Source organism: Equus quagga, chromosome 1 (assembly GCF_021613505.1).
Source record: "Equus quagga isolate Etosha38 chromosome 1, UCLA_HA_Equagga_1.0, whole genome shotgun sequence".
Classification (NCBI taxonomy): domain Eukaryota; kingdom Metazoa; phylum Chordata; class Mammalia; order Perissodactyla; family Equidae; genus Equus; species Equus quagga.
In genome coordinates, this window is record NC_060267.1 from 61863710 (window position 1) to 61877304 (window position 13595).

General features: G+C 47.5%; 1 pseudogene; it reads left to right on the plus strand.

The window, feature by feature from the left end:
- Positions 1-9385: 9385 nt before the first annotated feature.
- Positions 9386-11903, plus strand: LOC124242334 (olfactory receptor 2S2-like; annotated as a pseudogene).
- Positions 11904-13595: the final 1692 nt, after the last annotated feature.

Below are 13595 nucleotides of genomic sequence, written 5' to 3' on the forward strand. Positions count from 1 at the left end.
TGAGAGAGAGAAGGAGAGGAAGATGGCCTGTGGGTTCCTTCTTAGTGTTCCTGTCTGTGTTTGGCCCTGAAGGTAGAGATCCTGGGCTAGGGCTGCTCTCACTGGAGGGATCCAAGCTGAGGTGGAATGGAGTTCCTGGTGGGTGGGACTGAGGCATCTCCCGGGCACTGGCCAAGGTGGTGTCTGGAAACCCCCTGATCTGTCCCCTGTAGTCACTTGGCAGCATGTGCTAGATTGACAGGTGAAGCAGTTGCTTAGAGCTGTGAGGCCTCAGGCTCCTCCAACACTCACTTCCCTCGAGTCTGCCCGGGAAGGCAGGTGGGCCAAGGCCAGGTCTGGGAGAGGAGCCTCCTGGCTGGGAAGGGAGAAGGTGGTGTGGGCCAGGCTCGGGGATGAGGCAGAGGGAATGGGGGAGGCAGGGTCACTTGGCTGTTGTATTCGACCATGCAGCTGTGGTGTATTTGTGGGGCACTTGGGGGGTTACTTAACAGTTGTTTCCGGAGAGCAAGTTTCATGGAGAACTTTCTCCAGGAATATGAGTCTGAGGGACTGGAGGTGATCGAGAGGTCATCAAGGGAGAGAAAAGAAACCTGTGTCTGTATTGGAGAGCAGCTTGTGGATGAGGCTAGATGACGGGATAAGAGAGGCAGGGTGGTGTAGTAGTTAGGGGTTGGATGCTGGGGACAGATGGCCTGGCCGAATACCAGTTCCACACTTACTGGGTCATCCTGGGTGAGTTACTGACCATCTCTGCCTTTGTTTACTTATCTGTCAAAGGGGCACAATAAGAGTGCCTACCTCACAGGGTGACATGAAGTTTAAATGAGTTAATACATGCAAAATGCCAAGGACAGTCCCTGACATGTATTAAAGGGCTGCAGGAGTACTTTTTCAGAAGGAAAAAAAAGAGAGGCGAGGGAAAGGACCAGGTTCTTGGGCCCTTAGATTAAGTGAGGTCCCATCAAATGCTCTTTGAGACCCCCTCCCTCAAAGCCTCAGTGAGCTTTCCTCAGTTCTAACTCCCTCTGTTTCCCTTTCTGTCATGTGTGTACTCAGACATAATCCTCAGCAATTTAGAAGGAACTGACCGTGTCCTGCAACAGCTGTAGAATCCTCATTCATTCCGTCTTTCATTCATCCATGAATTTACTTTCTCCTCCACTGCTCACTTCACACACACTCCATCATTGAGGCCTCTCTGTGCAGGTCCCTGTTCCAGGTGCTGGGGCCACAGGCATGATAGAGACAATCCATGTCCCTGGGAGGGAGTATCTATGCCAGTGCTTTGCAAAGAGAATATTATGCAAACCGCATGAGTAATTTAAATATATGTAGTAGTCATGTTAAAAAGGTGTAAGGAAGGTAAAATTAATTTTAATATATTGTATTTAATCCAATGTTTTCTAAATATTATCATTTAAATGAGTATTCAATGTAAACATTTATTAATGCTATATTTAACATTCTTTTTTGCATGCTAAGTCTTCAGAATCCAGTGTGTATTATACACTTAGAGCACAGCTCAGTTTGGACTAGCCACAGGCACAATGCCCCAGGAGGCTAGTGGCTCTTATCAGACAATGCTGGATACTTTATGTATCCTGATGGTTCAAATCTGCTCTATCTCCTTCCTTTTCCCACTCCGCCCTCCTCCACCTGCTCAGAATCATCTTCTTGACCTCTCTGTTGGCTGGTCTCTCTCTTCAAAGCCTACCCTCTGCCCAGGCCTCACTTTCCTCCTTCCAGGCCAGGACCTTGGACTTCACAGCTGACCCTCTCTACCCTGGAACTTTCCCACATTTCTCACTTCTCCAACCCTGGGCAGCCCCCTCCTCTGCTCACCTCTCTGCCATCCACCAGCTGGAAGAGCAGGGTCTTACAGATCCATGCAGCTAAGCCCAGCTGCCCCTTCCGCACCCCACCAGGCTTAGCTGACTACTGAGTCACCTCTCACTGACTCCAGAGGCCCACTCCCCACAGCTGATTCTCCAGCCCTTTCTGGGGTCCTGGGGCCCTGCCCTTCCCCTGTCTTCTTTCTCGGCCACCTACCTCTCATTCTGGCACTAGAGCTCGAGAGAAATAGAGTCAGATGATCTGAGCTCCATAAACAGTCCCGTGTCCACCAAAACTCTCTCCAGAGCTCCTGCTGTTCAGCACCTCGGAGGAAGAGGCGTCCTTCCATGATTCAAAGCTCGTGCCTCCCCTGTGTCTTCACTCTGTCCCTTCACAACTTCTCAGGCTCCTCAGTTCCCTCTCTCTCCACATCCCCTTCCCAATTCTTCTCTTCATCCCACACATATTCTCAAGTTTGCCCTATCCTGAAAGCAAACCCTCCTCAGCTCTGAGGTCTGCCTCTTGCTGTCTGCTCATCTCTTTCCTCAGTTGAGCCTCCTGAATGTTGTCTGTGCTCTCGGGTTCCAGATCAGTCTGTAACCCACTCAGCCTGGCTTCTGTTTCCACCATGCCACCCAAGTGTCTCCTGACGACACTGTCCTCTTTGTCCTTTGCTCCGCATTCTTCTTTTCCTTGCAGTACTGGGCAGTATTGACCACTCCCCCCCGCAGCAGAATCGCTAGGGCACTTGGTAGAAGGAGATCGTTAGCACAGAGGGATTATAATCTGATATGTTTACCAGCGTGGGCCTCCCTTCTTCCTTCCTGAGCTCTTCCCACATGAAAATTAGACCATGAGGCTGAAGCATTCAGGGCTCATTGCTGGAGGAGGCCGGCACAGCTCAGTGTAGGAATCAGAGTCAAATTCTTGGCATTTGCTGCTAGGGAAGCTTTGTCAATTCATAGCAGAGATTATGGTCTTGAAAGACGAGGCTTTTGAACTACAGCTCGGATCTGCAAACTGGGTACCTGAAGGCCTTCCACGGGAAGTTCAGACGTGCATGGCTTTAAGGGAATCAGTTTCCAGATCCTCACGTTTTTTCCTAGAATTGATCTACCTGAGATTATGTCTAGAGATTTCATTCTAGTTCTCTTTCCCCACCTACCCTTTGAAAATTACCTTGCAAGCACTTTACACACACACACAGTAATGTTTACCCATCCCAAATCTTCCTGGATGCACTGCCCCAGGATGCCACATGAGTGTAACCGTGTCAGTGAGGCGTCAAGCACTTTACACACACACACAGTGACCTTTACCCATCCCACATCTTCCTGGATGCCCTGCCCCAGGAAGCCACATGAGTGTAACCGTGTCAGTGAAGCATCAGTGAAGCCTCCTTTCACCAAGACAGCAACATGCATAGAAGAGTTTCTTGTAGTTTTCTGTCTTATCAATGCAGTGTTTCAAGTCTGGTATTAAAAAACGGAGTATTTTGATCCAAGTTGGGTTGTTCAGAAATGTTAAATACCACGATGGAATGATGACATATTTTCAAAAGCTTTATTGAGATAATTCACATGCCATAGAATTCACCCACTTAAAGTGTACAATTCAGTGGCTTTTAGTATATTCACCCAGTTGTATAGTCATTACCACAATCAATTTTAGAACATTTTCTTTACCCCATAAAAGAAATCTTGTACCCCTTTGCTGTCACCCTCTAACCCCCTCATCTTCCCAGCCTTACATAGCCACTAATCTGCTCTCCATCTCTCTGGATTAGACCGTTGTAGGCATTTCATATAAATGAAATCATATAAGATGTGTCCTTTTATCTGGCTTCCTTCACTTAGCATAATGCTTTCAAGGTTCATCCATGTCATAGCATGTGCACATGGATAAGGAGAACAGATTGGTGGTTACCAGAGGGGGTGGGATGGGGGAAGAGCAAAAGGAATAAAGGGTCACTCATGTATGGTAACGGATGAAAACAATGCAGTCTATACAGAAACTGACATATAATAATACACACCTGAAATTTACACAATGTTATAAGCCAGTATGACCTCAATAAAAAAAAAATTTACCATACGGGGTAAATCTGGCAAAAGAGCTCCAAGATCTTTATGGATAAAAATTATAAATTCTAAAATATTTTTAATGCTATTAAAATGAAAAGAAATATTTCCCATTCATCGGTTGGAGAACTCAGTATTAGTCCTCCTCAAATTGATCTAGAGATTCATTGTAATCCCAATTGTTAAATCCCAAAAAGAATTATTGTAGCATTTAAGAAGCTGGTTCCATAACTTATATGGAAGAACAAAGGATCAAGAACAGCCATGACACATTTGAAGAAGTATTGGGTGGGGAAAAAGGGATTTACCCTATAAGAAATCAGAACATACTATAAAGCAACATCAATTAAGGCAGTGTGGCATTGACACAGGAATAGACAAACCAACAGAGAAGAATAGAGATCTCAGAACCAGACCCATTCAGGTCTGGAGATTTCATATATGACAGAGATCGTAATGCAGATCATGGAGAAAGGATGAGTTGTAAACACAACTAGGACAATTGGGAATACACATATGTATCAGGAGAAATGTATAAAATATTTATAACAGCATTCAGTCGGGAAGCAACCCAATCATTCATCAAAGTAGAATGTGTGAATAAACTGTGCTGCATTCATATAGTGGAATCAATGAACTCAGTTACAGTCATCAACGTGAACGAATCTCACAAACAGGATTGAATAAAGAAACAGGTCACAAAGAACAGCTCCAAATGGTTCAATTCATACAGAGTTTACAAAGAGGGAAATCTAAACTGTGCTGTTAGGGATGCATCATAGGTGATAAAATTCAAGAAAAGCAAGGAAATGATTATAACTTAAATCAGGAGTGGGGTTATCTCTGGGAGGAGAGAGGACCAGGAGGGGGAAGGGATAGCCAGGAAGCTTCTAACACACTGGCAATGCTGTATTTCTTAAATTAGGTGATGATTCCTTTATTGTTCTTTAAATTTAAAATATGTATTTTACATACTTCTATATGCAAATCTGTGTTTCACATTTTAAATTATTTTCAAAAACCAAAAGTTTAAAATACAACAATGCAATGTCACTTCTCACCTGTCAGATTGACAAAGACCAGAAAGTCCAGAGCAAGATGCGATGTTGGCAGAGTGTGGGAAACAGACATCCTCACACACTGATGACAGGAATGTGTAAACCTGGCAATATCTATCAAAATTACAAATTACATAAAACAGATATATTTGACCACATGTGCTCAATTATAAATATGCAAGGGTATTTATTTTAGCACTGACTATAGCATAAGATTTGAAAATCTAAATGTCCATCAACATGCAACTGGCTAATTAAATCATGGTACATCCTTACAATGAATAAATGCAGCCAATTAAAAGAATGCGGCAGCCCTATGTATGTTTTTTTTTTTTCAGGAAAACTCTCCAAGGTATATTGTTAAGTGACAAATCAAGATAGTAAGACAGTGTATTTGTGCTAAATTTGTCTTCAAAATACTTATTAGTATATGCCTAGAATACCTCTAAAAAATACAAGAAATTGCCTTGAGGGAGAATTACTGGGTGACTGGAGACAAAGACTGAATTTTTATTATATATTCTTCTATATCTTTTAAATTCTATTTCAAGTACAAGTGATACTCACTAATCATGATGACTAATGGTTAATGGTGATGATGATGCTGCTGCTATCAATGATAAAGAGACTGAGATGTATTGACATTGAAATCCCAGCTCTGCCATTCGCAAGACATGTGGTCTTTGGTGAATTGCTTAACTTTTAAAAGTCTGTTCCTTCAGATAAAAAAATGGGGATAATAATACAGTCTCCAGGGAAGACTAGAAGGAGATACTCACTACACACGTATCACTGGATTTTATGGAATTTATATAATGTGTGTAAAGTGTTTGTCACAGTGGCTGGCACATGGGGCCAGCTCAATGAATGTAGCTAATTCTGCTGCTGGTTTTTGTTAAGCATCTGTCCTAGCACTCCCCGCCCCCACATTCTGAATGTCTAGGACTTCAACTTGGGGGCGTTTGCTCTGTCCCTGATGGGAGTGCTGGCTTCTCTGAGACCTGGAGAAAGCTCAGGAGGAAGCCGGCCTCTGCTGCGCCCTCCTCTCCACATCCAGTTGGCCGCGTCCCAGTCACTGCCTCTGACTGGGACGGGGAGGTGTGGTCCCTGGACCCCCCAGGTATGCTGAGGGCCTGCACCCTGGGCACACTTGACGTTCCAGACTTTAAATTGCTTCTGGAATTAGCAGGATTCCTGTTGGCACCCACGGCTGCTGCTTGAGGTCTTCCTTCACTGCTGGGGAACGTGTACCCTTGGGACTTCTGGGCCTCAGACCACGATGACATGTCCTCTACATGAAGAGTCTGCAGCTGAGGCCCAGTCGGCCTGCACAGCTGGGAGGAAGGAGGGAAAGAAACACCCACCAGAGGCTCAAGTTCCCACAAGGCGCTGGGAGGAAAAGGAAGAAGGAGGGTCTCAGAGTAAAGGACGTTGGACAGGGGAGGGTCTGGGGTCCTTCTCTGGCATCCAGGGTCTGGCCCGGGGCGCTGTGAGGAGTTGAGAATCTGGGATCGGGAGACTCAGAGGAGTGGCCACAAGCAGGATGCAGGCGCAAGAGCTGGGCTGCGGCGAGGACAGAGGTGGCGGCCATGCCCTCTGCAGGGCGTTCCCGAAGACGGACTGTCCTCCTCGCCCCACTTCTGCCCCAGGAATCCTTCCCGCAGCCGGTGCTGGAGCAGGGAGGAGCTGCCGAGAGGAAGGCCAGGCAGTCCTTCGTGCTCTCTGGTCTCACCACTGCCCAGCCCCTGCCCTGCCCTTGCCACTCCATCCTCTTATGAAGCCGGAGCTGGGAGGGAGGTGGGCAGGATTCCCACCCCACCCTGCAGAGACCCTCAGAGGAAAGGGCCCTCCTCGGAGTCAGAGGGTGAGCGGACAGGCGAGCAGAGACCCAAACCATGTTCAACTGACTCCCAGTCTGTGGCTACTTCTTTCCTTTTTCCTCACTTTCCTTTTATAATGCTGAGATTCTTCCCCTGAATGCAGAGTAACTTGCGCCCACTGTATGAATAGAAAATTTGGTGATGCTGAAGAGGTTCAAAGAGGAGCCCTTCCCTATTGATCTTGCTATAGTTTCTCCAGTCACTTTTATCCACACGTCATTTACCTGATTGAGATCGTAACAGTATATACAATTTTGTATTCTCTATTAATTTATCATTGTAATGTAATAATATTACAGTGTAAAAATATAAACTTGACTTTAACGTCTGCCTAATATTCCCTTACATGAAATGGCATAATTTCCTTAGGCGTCTGTTGGTGGACGGGTATCTTGTTCCCTACCTTGACTCACAAATATTGCTGTGACGGACGCCTTTGTTGAGAGATGTTGGCCCTCCGCTCTCATTGGTTCTCCGGGCTTATTTCCCGGAGGTGGGCTTGCTGAGGCAACGGGTGTGCAGGTTTTTCAGGTTTCTCCTTTTTCTAGGCCAAGGCTCTCCAGAAAGTCTGTATGAGAGGCTATGCGGCTCTTTTGGCCACACTGCACTGCCTCCCATTTCTCTGTTTCCTGCTGGCTCCCGGGACAGGTAGGGATGTGGGGACGAGACCACAGCAAGACCAGGTCCCTGGGACATGTGGAGGGACCACACCTGCAGGATGCAGCCGCAGAGGTCAAAGCTTCCTTCCTCCTCACTCTCCCCACCAGCCTCCCCGCCCTTCTCTCATCGGGCTGTGGGTGTCAGAGCTCTTTGTTTGCCTCCATCCCCAGTCCCTCCAGAGCCTGACACAGCTCTGTTTCCTACTGACCATTTCTTGATGGGAAACCAAGCACTCAGATCTCCCCTTAACACACACCCGCCCCCACAAAGGAGTGGGCAGCCGCCTTCACCAAGGACCACTCCCTTCCTGCCCAGCACAGCACCGGGCAGTCCACGACAGAGCTGGGAGGCCCTGGGAAGCCCCTGATTCAGCCTTCTCATGATGCATGTGGGGAAGCTGAGGCCTTGGGAGGAGAAGGGACTTGCTCAAGCTAAACAGAATATCCATGTCACGGGTGGGGCAGGCCCCACAGCTCTGGTCTCAGTGTGCAAGGTCTTCCTAGCTGTTCACTTCATTCCAATTGAACCAGCTTTCATTCGGCAACTTTTGCACAACAGGCACGAAGACCTGCGTGGATGCAGCTCTCACACAGGTCAAGTCCTGGGCATCACTCAGGCCCACACGCATTGTTTGTGGGCAGGAGCTTCTGTGGGCAAAGATTTGTCTGACAGGAGTGGACAGGATGGCTGCTCTAACAGAAGCCACTTTGCTCGGGCTCTGTGGCCACAGCCTGTCCTTGTCACTGTTGAATCTTGTTTGTGACACTGACTGTAGTGTTGACTTCTGAGTTTCTGGAGGGGCTGGGAGAGCCAGTGGGAGGAAGGTGAGGCAAGTTGGGCGCCCAGCGGGGCCTGCACTGAGCAAACGTCCCCCATGCGCCGCGGGCTGGGGGAAAGGCCGGAGGCTTCGCAGGGAGTACGGTGAGGCCTCTGACTGCAGACAAGGAGACCTCTCCAGGATTAGTTCTCTGCTGGCCACAGTCCTGCACTTCCCTCTCCTCCGGAAACATTTGGCAATGTCAGGAGACGTTTTCAGTTGTCACGACTCAGGGAGCAGATGATACTGGCAACTGGTGGGCAGAGGCCAGGGATGCTGTTAAACATCCTGCAGTGCACAGGACAGCCCCCTCCAACAGGATTCTCCAGCCCAAAATGTGAGTGGTGCCGAGGTTGAGAAACCCTGGGTTCAATTCAGGTGGGAGCTGCGCTGCCTGACGACATGTCTGACGTAAACTCTGTGACTGAGAAGGGAGCGTGCTGGACAACGAGCCATCAGAGGATACGGAGAGTGGGTTTGGAGAGATGGACTCTTTCAAAACTCTGCACCAAGAGCGTGAGACAGCTGCCTGGTGGAAGGAACTCCGAGTTGGGGCCTGCGACCCAACCCCAGCTCTGCATTCAACCCCACGTAGCAAAATCTTGAGCGTCTCTGAGCTTTGGTTGCTTCATCTATAAAACTTGAGTGACAATATCTTCTCCATAGTGTGTTCCAAAGACTGTGGCACAGAGTAGATGCTCATTAACACTAACCACTCATCTCCCATCGTCCACCCACTCCTACACATATACACCATTGCAGTTAAGAAGGAGCTATAGAAATACCATCAATGAGGTTTTTGAATTTACAGTCTGGGCAATTGCAGCTAGGAGACCAGAAATCCTCCACACAAGGGCATACGGGCCTTCCTATAAGCTAGCTGCCTGTGTGGAACACAAGAATGGCGTCAGAGAGCCAGAATATTACACGAGAATATAATAAAAACATAAAAGGACAGAGGAAGAACATTCCTTGGTCCCCCCTGGCTAAGAATTTCACCAGTATGCTAACGGAATGGGATTAGAAGTCACTGTCCTAAACCCTCCTATCTGACGAGTGTAGGCAGTGTGGTTATTAATAACTGAGCTGACTGGTCAGTGAGCTGCCCAGTTGTCATGCCATCGTGTGGGCTAAGTCACTTCATGAAGTGTTGACTTCATAAAGTTCTTCCCCTTGTGGGAACCACCCCATGTATTGCCATCAATCTGTATCTAAAATAAGCAAATCCCAAGGCAGACGACAGTCAGGTCTGTGTCGCGGATGGCGGACAGTCTGAAGCAGTAATCCTCCTGATGGCTGAGCCTTCACCCAGGCGTGTCTGTCTGGATGTGGATTAACACTTTTATACAAGCTCCTTCCAAATGTAATCAAAGTTTAAAGAGGCTTGAAAATTTGATAGTTCTAAGTTTGGGGGTTTTCCTGAGAATCTAAGAAAGATTAAATGAAATTTCTATCCATTTACATTAAAGAGAAAGAATTCACAGCATCGTCCAGCCATTCATCATAATGCAGAGGGAAAGCCCTTCCTGACTGGAGATTAGCTCTGCTGGGTTCAAGTCCTCTCTCTGGCACCGGCTGGCTCAGAAGGCTCAGATGGGCCACTTCCCCTCCCTAGGCCTCAGTTGCTTTTATGGGCCACGAGAGGATGCAGCAGCGTTGGAGAATTCCTCGCACATGGGTGGAATATTTGAGGTCCTCACCCAGTGCCGCTCCCTTGTAAGCTCTGTTCCAGCTCTGACCTCCTCCCATCTAGGAGCTGAGGACTCCCCTGTTGCCTCCCTCGGTTATTTTTCTCTTACGCGCATATGCTCTGTTGTTATGCAGCACGGACTTGACCACATACCGGATGCCTGGGACTCCTCTCAGGAAAACCTGACGTTCTGCTTTTGTACTTTGCTGATGACAGAGGGGATATCACATGGAAGAAGCCAGCTGGACCTCCCTGGTGGTGGGGTTCATTCTTCTGGGCCTCTCAGCCCACCCAACGCTGGAGAAAATGTTCTCTGTGATCATCCTGCTGATGTACCTGGTGGTCCTGCTGGGCAACGGGGTCCTCATGCTGGTGACCACCCCTGACTCCCACCTGCACACGCCCATGTACTTCTTCCTGGGGAGCCTCTCCTTCCTGGGCATCTGCTACACCACCTCTTGCACCCGTCTGGTCCTGGTTGGCCTCCTGACTCCCCTAGGCAACCATCTCCCTCTTAGGCTGTGCCATGCAGATGTTTCTCTCCCTTGCCGGGGGAGCCACAGAGTGTGTGCTGCTGGGCTTGATGGCATTTGATTGCTGCGTACGTGCCCATGGCTGCCAGCTCCTGGGCTATCGATGTTGCTGCTTCTGTGGTACACACATCCTTGGCAACTCAGCTGGCCTTCTGTGGGAACAATGTCATCGACCACTTCACTTGTGAGATCCTGGCTATCCTGAAGTTGGCCTGTGATGACAACTCCATCAAAGTGATCAGCATGGGGGTAGCAAATGTGATCTTCCTGGGGGTCCCAGTCCTGTTCATTTTTGTCTCTCATGTATTAATCATTGCTACCATCCTGCGGTTCTCCTCAGCTGAGGGGAGGCAAAAGACCTCCACCTGCTGTGCCCACTTCACAGTCATGGTTGTCTTCTGTGGGACCAACCTCTTCATGTACGGGAAGCCCAAGTCTAAGGGCCTTGTGAGGGCAGACAAAGAGGACCTCTCCGATGAGCTCATCCCCCTCGTCTATGGAGTGCTGGCCCCCATGCTCAACCCCGTCATCTATACCCTGAGGACAAGGACGTGAAGGCCACTGTGAGGAACCTGGTGGCTCAGAAATACTTCAGCCAATGATGTAGGGGGTCGTCTGTGGTTCTCATTGACGTGTAACATAGGACTTCCAGTCATGGCTGCCATTCAAAAGCCAAGTCAAGATAACTGGAATGGTCTCTCGCCCGTAAGTCCCTTTTCAGGGAATGTTTAACTTTTCAGAGTGTATCTCCTGAGTTTTGGCTATATGTCTAAGAGCTTCAACAGATGCCAGGCCATAAATACTCTAATTGAACGTATGAAGGCGTCCTGAACACATGCTAAACCAAGGAGACGGCACATTAGAGCAAGCCAGATGGCCCTTAGTGTCTAAGCTGCGGAGTTAGTCCAGGGGAGGGGATGGCTCTCCCAGCCACGTTGCCGCCCCTCCTGCATTCACCAGGAGAGTAAGAGGTACAAGGAGGAAGTGGAACTTTCACTTGGGGCTTTCGTCTACTAGATTCAGTTTGCCTGAGGTGCTAAGAAGAGACAAAGACGAGTTCACATAGAGAGCTTTTGGGTGGGAATAATCTATTTTGATAAACTGAATTTCTTTCTAGCTCTGAGAAAACTGAGGGGATTTTTCTTGATGCACTGCACATTATGAAACACTGCTAGTAAATTAAATTCAAGAAAGTGTACAGAGCTTGAATTTGATATTTTTCACTTATAGCAATTCACAATAAAAAAAACTAGTATTCTGATAGATAATTCACATTGTGAAAAAACTAGATGATATGTAGGTAGGTAGGTAGGTATATAGACGGTAAGAAAGAAAGGAAGGGAAGGAGGAAGGAAAGAAGGGAGGGAGGAAGAAAGGAGGGAGAGAAGGAAGGAAGGAGAGAGGAAGTAGGGAGGAAGGGAGGAAGGAAGGGTAAACACCTTTGGAGACTTTGGGGCTGCAGTGTGACAGGTTTCTCTGCTCCAGAACTCTCAGAGCCTGCACTATGGTAGAACACACTGTGAACGTCCCAGAGATGGAAAGTCTGCAGCGTTTCCTGAACCCCCATAGTTCAGCACAATGAGAACTGGGAAGCATGTTCGAAGCAAGCCCGACCTTGGCAGGTTGCTCAGCTCCTCTCAGCTGTTTCTTCATATTTTAAAACCTAACCACTCGATCTTACTTGGATTAGATAAGATACTAGAAATGAGTGCTTTGTAAACGGTAATTATTAGCAGTAGTATTATGAAGGCTGCACGGTGCTATGTGCCATCTAGAAAAGAGCAAGACATAGTTCCTCCCTAGAACAACAGAAACAGAAGACAGGTGAACGATTCAGAGATGGAAGTGGATGGATAGAAGCAGTTTTATGGCAACTTATATTAAATTTTGAGAACATTGGAAGACATTTAAAAAGAGAATTTAGAAAGTGAATCCAATTTTGAGAATAGATGTTGGAAATTTTTGCTTCAAGCGATATTTAAGTTTTCTTACACTTATTAAAAATGCATAAGCTAAGGACGCACATTTAGTTATTAAAATTCCACTGTCTTTGCTTAGTCATGTTCCCGAGTTCCACTTTGCACTGGTAGAGAAAGAATCTTGCTATTGCAGATACACAAGAGTGACATCTAGCGGCCACTCAAGCGAACTTCAGACACTTGCCCAGCCATGCAGGAGCATCGTTTCTGACGAAGGCTTCAGAGGTCTGCTCGTTCAATCCTACCTACATGGTGCATGGAGTTCCTCTCCACGGCCCCTGGCCCCAGTCGCCAGCATCTGCTTGGACACCTCCAGTGACAAAGAATTCAGTACTTCTAGATTTGAGCTGTTGCATTCAGCCCTACTAGCGAATTCTTCCTTGCCTTGTGCTAAAATATCCTTTCCAGGAGCTGCTCCCAGTCCTGATCCAGCTTCATGCCTTTACATGAAATGCGTCTAATCTGTCTCCTTCTGACGTGTGACGATAGCTCTTCTGGTCCCTGAGTCTGTTTCCCTCCAGCCTAGACAGCCCCAGTCCTTCGTCCTGTGCCCAGAGCGCCCAGCACTACCCAGCTGGCAGGTACTAAACTATGTCGAGAGCATCATCTAGTCTATTCCAGCAATGAAAGAATGTGATATTTCTGAAAATACCTTGGGAATAATGATGACACTGCTAAGCTAATTGTATTTCCCCAGGGTGCCTGACATCAGTCTGGTGCAGAGAAACAGTTGAAAAAGGCCCCATTCGTGTTAGCTGTCCTCTACTCACTTCCTTTCCCCCGAGTAATGGCAGCCATGTCCTTTTCTATTACAAATTACATGATCCTGAGGTAACTGTTAAGTTAGAAATTGCATGATTTGTTTTCTCTAGGAACAGTGGCTACCTCTGCTCCCACCCTCCAACTTCACATTCCTTGCCTTTCAAAGTCAGTCACCCTTCTCCTGGCCCATGCTTTCAAAAAGAACAAGATGCATTAACAGCAAGAAGAGACAAGATGGGAACTTTCTCATTGACCTAGGTCATCAGTCTTTCTGAACAATTATTGCTATGGCGCTATACCAT